Genomic DNA, 7,412 nt, shown 5'->3' on the forward strand with positions numbered 1-7,412 from the left:
CACACACACACACACACACACACACACACACACTCCTCCTCCTCCATCCACATCTGTTACTTCTAACTAGTGCTGCTCTTTCTCACTTGCTTGGTGTTCAGACATCTTAAACTAGCCATTCAGGCAAGTGTCCCAGTGTTCACAGAAGGGACAACGTTGCCTAACCCAGACATTAGCAAAACTGGAGAGAGACCATGAGAAAGTTCTAAAGGTGGGATGGGGGTTACACGCCTAAGGGAAGGCAAGGAAAACAAGGTCCCTCCAACACAGCCCCTGCAAAAAGCAAGGGCAAGGGAAAGCAGGGACAAACAGTTTTCTGTAGCCATGTTACAGGACAAGGGAACCACTTGGCTTGAAAGGCAGCCACGGAGGGAAGCAGGGGGCAGGCGGAGTTTGCCCCCAGTGCAGCAGAGTGCAGCAACTCAGGGCTCGAGCAGGAGCAATGTGGGGTCAGCATCTGGTGAGGAAGCAGCTAGCTTCTTTGCAAACCTAGGCACATATGGGTCAGGAAGCCCTTATGGGAACCAGGGACCTGGACTCAGGAGGCTGCTGGGTGGCCTGAAAACTGCCCAGAAGCTGGAGTCTGCTGAGATGTCAGTCTTCCAAATTACAGACTAGCTATGAAGGTAGAAGAAGGAGCCAAGAATGAAGGCACTGGAGCATGTCCCTGTTCTGCAGAGCGACATCTGACCAGCTCTTCACCCCGTCAAGTGAGCCTTTAGATAAGGTTGCACCTTCAAACCTCAACACTGCAGATTCACGCTGTGCACCAAGTACACCTGTGCCCGTGGTGCCTCCAAGGCTAATTCTCTCCTCCACACAACTGACCCCTCTCTAGCTGCTACAGTGGAAAGAGGCTTCACTCCTTACGTGAAGGACTGAATCAGCTTTTCTCACCTTAACTGTGATGCTGGCCAAGCCCCTTCCCTGTTAGCCTGGCTGGCCCCATGTGTGGTGTGATGAGAGGCCCAGGTTTAATGCACATGGCCCTCCAAAGTCCACTGGCACTCTTGTTCCTTTTGGCTGACCTGGCTGCAACCTCCGCACAACCTAAGCACTGGTCAGTCTTGCACTTTGGCCAGCAGCCACTCTGACCACAGCTGGCCCTCCTGACCCCCTCCTCTCTCAAGTCCAGCCCCAGGGACTCAGTCTCTCTCAAACACTGAGTGTACTCTCATCCTGGGACCCTGACATGTTCTAGAAGTCCTTCAGCCTGGAGTGCTCTTCTGGGGGGGGGGGGNGGGGGGGAGGAAGTGTCCCCTCAATTACCAGTAGCTCTTTCAGGATCACCTGACCCCACCACCTACCAAGGCTCCTCCTCTCTTTACACATATCCTTAAGCTCCCTCCCTGATTCTGGTGAGAGCCTCACCACACACTTCTTGCCCAATGTGGGTTATCTTTATTTGCCATAATTCTTCCCACTATGAGGAAAGCTTCAGGAAAACAGATCTCAGCCAGGGAAATTTGCTGTTAGAGCCCCAGCACCCGGAACACCAGAATGTGGTTAATAGCTATTTGTCAAATGAGTGCTAAGTAAGTGAGTGGTGAATGAATGAATGAATGAATGAATGAGGGTGAGCTCATACTGTCCAGTGTTACTCATGGTTTGGCTTCTGTTTCCAGCTAACTGGATTGGGATTTTCCAGCCTCTGGGGCCCAGGCATCTTCTCCTTTCCCCTATTCTTGCCTCTGGGTCTCTATATGTGTCATAGCTACTTCTCCAATGTAATCCAGCTCCTTCGACTTGTTTTCTCCACCCCAGGTCAGCCCAGAAAGGCCTGGAGTTCAGACAGAAAACATTAAAACATCTTCTGTTTCCCCACCCCTCCCCATTCTGCACAAGGCACTTATCGGAGGCTCCCACTGAAGAACAAGTAGCTGACAGGAGCTGTGCTGAGCCGGATGATGTGTGGTAACCACAGGCACCCAGTCAAGGAGACCAGGGCAACCCCGTGCCGTCCCAGCTGCTGATCCCATTCATGTATTGTTATCCTTCACTTATTTTTGTACACACTCACCCAATAGTGTTTAGATGAGGTGTTCTTCTAGATGTTGGGAATGTTACAGCAAGCAAGTTAGAAAATAGGGCCACCGCAGAGTTAAATAATATGAGGTCACATTGGGGTAGTCAGCCATGGATTCAGGGGAAGACCATGTGACAACAAAGGCAGACATGGGTGTGATTGACATGGGTGTGATTGACAGGGGTGTGACCCAGCTATGAGCCAAGAAATGCCAAAACCCCAGGCAAACCATTAAAAGCTAAAGAGAAGCAAAGTGTCAGACACCTGCAGGGATCAGGGGAGCACTTACCTGGATTTCCGGGATCAGGGGAGCAGGCACTTGGACATCAGGGATCAGGGGAGCACGCACTTGGACTTCAGGGATCAGGGGAGCACACACTTGGACACCAGGGATCAGGGGAGCATGCACTTGGATTTCCGGGATCAGGGGAGCACGCACTTGGACTTCAGGGATCAGGGGAGCACTTACCTGGATTTCCGGGATCAGGGGAGCACGCACTTGGACTTCAGGGATCAGGGGAGCACACACTTGGACTTCAGGGATCTGGGGGCACACACTTGGACTTCAGGGATCTGGGGGCACACACTTGGACTTCAGGGATCAGGGGGACACACATCTGGATCTCAGCCCTCCAGCTTTCAGATCATATGGAAATTCATCTCTGTTGTCTTAAACAAACAAGCAAAAACTTAATAAATGTATTAACCCCGGTGGCTGCTAGCCATTCTTGCCATCCTTCTACAGATAATGCAAGGTAGCATCTTTTTGGTTGGAGTGAACGCACATTCTTCTTCCAGCAGCAAGGGCCGACTTCTAAGTTAGCCTTTATGTATATTGCAAATTCACACTCTAACAATAAAATCAGATTCAGTCAGTAACTGTTGACTCACCCCCCACTTAATGGTGGCAACTGTGCAAAAATGCCATCCCTTCGCAGTTACCAGGACTGCTAAATTCTTTAAACCTGTCACTCGGAACACTTAGAACTTTTGTCTAGGAAAGAGCAAGCTCTTGTAAGGGATTATGAAAGAACACAGTGGAGACACGGAGGTGTCAGGCAGGGAGGAACCTGAAGTTGGAGAAGAGAGTTACCCTCATAATGAAAGGCTAAGCTTAGAGTTGCGGATAAAGATTCTAGTTGTTAGGGTCTAGAGTCGACCACCCCGAGGGCGTATCACCGACAGTGGAGGTCTCATCTATAACAGATAAGGCGTCTTATTGGAAACAGGACAGGTACAGGAATCTTGTCTTCTCACCAGACTAGAACCCTCCCATCATGTGGGAGAGACACTGCCCATGTCTTCCAGTGTGGCAGTGGGAATGTGTAGAGGAGAATAGCATGCTCTGCTCTTGGGGATTTGAATACAGTCATTGCTACAGGGTTACTATTCACAGTGCCTCGGGATCAAGATGCGGATGGTTTGTTTTACTGCATATTGATGTTAGTCAGAGGGTTGGGCAGATGCAGAGTATTTTGAATGCTTTTCTGGTTCGATTCTGTGGCAGCTCCAATTGCAGGAACTTGGAAACCCCATCTGATCTGGTTATGACCTCAACTTCTGCTCCTTGATCGAGCGGTGTTTGCTGTGGGCTATGGGGTGTGTGGGGTTCTCATTAGCAAATGCACCTGTGCATTGACAAACCACACGGACACTCTTATGGAACTTGGCAAGAACTAGGAAACATCATTCGTTTAAGGGTCACTCAGCTTCTAGCAGAAGTTTGTCAGGTCACACACTCTGCAAATAGAAACTGTGAACACAGAGGAAGTCAGTCGGTGTATACTTTAAAGTTGGCATCGTAAAAAGAATTTACATAAGGATCTAAAGATGGGGCCCGGAGATGCTGGATTTTCCAGGTGAGTCCAATGTAACATTGTGTCCTTACAGGAGGGAGCAGGAGAAGGCAATGTCCCAAAGGTCACACAGATCACAGGAATGCAGACATACAAACTGGCAACTGGACAGACAGGTTTGGACAGACAGCCTCTAGGATACTGGTTCACAACAGGTGTGTTGGAACCTCTCCAGGTCAACCAACCCTTTCAAAGGGCCAAATATCAGATATTTACATTAAGACACATAACAGTAGCAAAATTACAGTTCTGAAATAGCAATGAAGTAATGTCATGGTTTGGGGTCACCACAACACGAGGAGCTGTATTAAAGGGTCACAACAGTAGGAAGGCTGAGAGCCACTGCACGAGTGTCTAAAAAAGATAAGGAAGAGACCTAGAAAGAGCCCACAGAGGAGCCGGCCTGACAGTGTCTTGATCTTTCACTGACCTCCAGAATTGTAAAATAATCAACCTGTGTAAGTTTACAGCATTATGTTTGTGTTAACTTGTGGGAGTGGCAATGGAAGAACACTCCCTTGCACACAGCCTTATGAACACTCTTGCACATACCTTTGCACACAACTTTCCACACAGCCTTGCACACAGCCTTCTACACAAGCTTGCACACACCTTTGCACACAGCCTTGCACACTGCCTTTCACACTACCTTGTACGCACCCTTGCACGCACCTTTGAACACAGCCTTCCACACAGCCTTGCACACAGCCTTCTACACAAGCTTGCACACACCTTTGCGCACAGCCTTGCACACTGCCTTTCACACTACCTTGTACACACCCTTGCACGCACCTTTGAACACAGCCTTCCACACAGCCTTGCACACAGCCTTGCACACTGCCTTGCACACACCTTTCAGTTCCATATTCTGTGTTTAAAACATACTGAAGGCTGGGGAGGTGCTTAGCAGGTAGAAGGAAGGTACTTGTTCCTCCAGCCCTGACATTCTGAGTTTTATCCCGGGGACCACACCAGCAGGATGTCCTGACCTCCTCTTCACTTATACCCCCCAGCACATGCCCCACCCCACAAAATAAATGAAAACATAAAAGTAATAAAATATTCAGTGTGCTGTGCTTGGGCTCTCCAAATCTCCACTTATGAAAATGCTCTCCCCACTGTATAACATATCCCTCCACTGTTCATAATTCCAGCATTACAGGTCAAATCCAACTGGAAAGAGAATGGCCACTAATCCAGAGATCACCAAAGCCTCGCCATGTTCTGAACGCCTCCTGAGTCCTTGCCGTTTTTGGCCTGGTCTGCAGTGCTTGCTTTTAGTGGGTGTTAGATATTCGATCCAGAACCGCATGGACACAGAGCACGTGCTCCGCAGGAGGCATCCCGTCCCATCCCTCTTCAAGCGGTCTTCTCTCTGTCAGTTTGCCTGCTGGCTGGGCAACAGTTCTAGCTGGTCTAATCTGGTCTAATCTGGGAGCCAATCACATGCCAAGAAGACATTTTGACTTTAGAATGGATAACAATCTGTATAACTTGAGAATGTCTGATGAGATTCCACGTGAGCTAGATGTTTTAAAGCCATACGAGACTCCGCCCTTCCCCACAGCCTGCCTAACAGGTTTCAGACTCAGTTCACCAGCCCGCCCAATCACATACTGTCCATTGCATGCACAGATGCGCTCCATGTGCGCCCCATTGACTCTGGATCACTGGCTGCACTCCAGCTCATTCTCCTCAGCCTAGAAAGGGACTGCGCCTTTCAGAATTCAGATACATAAATGCAAGGATGGCGTCTGGAGATGATTAACTGCTGGCTGACTAGCTGTTTGGTCTTGTTCTGTTCCATGTAATTTGTGTTGGACAGCAAAATTGGCAGTCACATATTTGAATGCTTAGTCATCATGGAGTGGAACTATTTGAGGAGGATTGGAAGGATCAGGAAGTGTGGACTTGTTGAAGTAAGTGTGTCACTGGGAATGTGCTTGGGGGATTCAAAAGCCTAAGGTAAGCCCAATCTCTCTCTCTCTCTCTCTCTCTCTCTCTCTCTCTCTCTCTCTCTCTCTCTCTCTCTTCTCTTCTCTTCTCTTCTCTTCTCTTCTATGATGATGATGATCAGAATGTAAATAAAGGTCTCAGTTACTGCCACAGCACCATGCCTTCCTGCTGCCACACTCCCTGACATGATGATGATGAACTTATCAAGCCCTCAATTAAATATTTTATCTTTTAAAAGTTATCCTGGTCGTGGTGTTTCATCACAACAATCACACCCCTAACTAAGACGCCAGGTGACTTTGTGTACTCAGTTGGATAATAGCAAATGTGTAGAAACGTGAAAGATATTGTGTTCTGGGTTTATCTTCTCTTGTTATATTCGAAACCACTTGCCCACAGAGTGGAGAAGCCCACGTTAGCTTTATGAGAGAGTCATTGTACAGTCCCAGGTCTACAGAGTAGAGCTTAGCTGACAACAGCATATCACAGACACCACTGGTCCCATGTGAAACCTGAAGAATGGCCTCACGGAACCCACATCCAATTACATACCATAGATCTGTAAACTCACAACTGTTTGATAAGCAAATATTCTGAAGGAGGGGTAATTTATTAAATACCCAAGGCTAGCCATTATGGGAATAAAATTGGCATCCTTTTATAACTGGATTCATATTCAAACTGGATATTTCTTCTTAAGTAATAATGACATCATTAATTTGGATATAGGGAAACTCTTCCTAGAATTTTTGCTCATAAACATTGTTACAACTCTTTGAAAATAAAGTGAAAAACAAATAAAACAGATTTAAGAATTTCATATGCATTCTCTTTGGTCTGATAACTCCAGCTGTGCACAAATATTTATGAACAAGGACACTCAATGTGATAAACACTTTACAGTGTCAGTGTTCAGAAATGGAATAGTAAAGTAATGAAACAATAGGTTGTCAACCCAAAAAGATTATGGACTCATTCCTGGTGCAACATAACTGAGAAGCTAGATCAAGTTAATTTGTCAACAATCCTTCGTACCTTAAGAATCCTACTGTTTGTTCAGTAAGAACCATGTCATTCCCAGCTCATTTTCTGAGCTACCCTTAGTGGGTGAATTCTAGAACTTTCTGTGTCAGCATCTGCCTACAGTTAACAGCACTGCATTGTGCAGCCGATAACTTAGGAGGACAGATCATAAGCTAAGTGCATGTGTCTCCTCTCAGTGAGTTTTTCTCTGAGAATCCCGAGCCCTGGGGCCTTCTGTCTCCTTTGTTTCCTCGATGGCTTCATCACGCTTGGGATATTTGGATGTCTGTGTACTGTGATCTGTCTTCCTCCATCATGAGAAGCCCATCAGAGGAAGAATAGCACTCCATCCATATGTGCTGAATGAATGATAACTGGTATATCACACACTGTAACCATCCCAGGACAAAGATATCCTGGGGGTGGGGGTGTATCTGGGCCCCTCTTTTTGGCTATCAGAATATTGAAACCATGGTCCCTGAGACACTGGTGGTTCCCTTCCTGGGGACCTTTTCCTCTCCTCCTCCTCCTCCTCCTCCTCCTCCTCCTCC

The sequence above is a fragment of the Mus pahari genome, chromosome 1 (assembly GCF_900095145.1).
Source record: "Mus pahari chromosome 1, PAHARI_EIJ_v1.1, whole genome shotgun sequence".
Classification (NCBI taxonomy): Eukaryota; Metazoa; Chordata; class Mammalia; order Rodentia; family Muridae; genus Mus; species Mus pahari.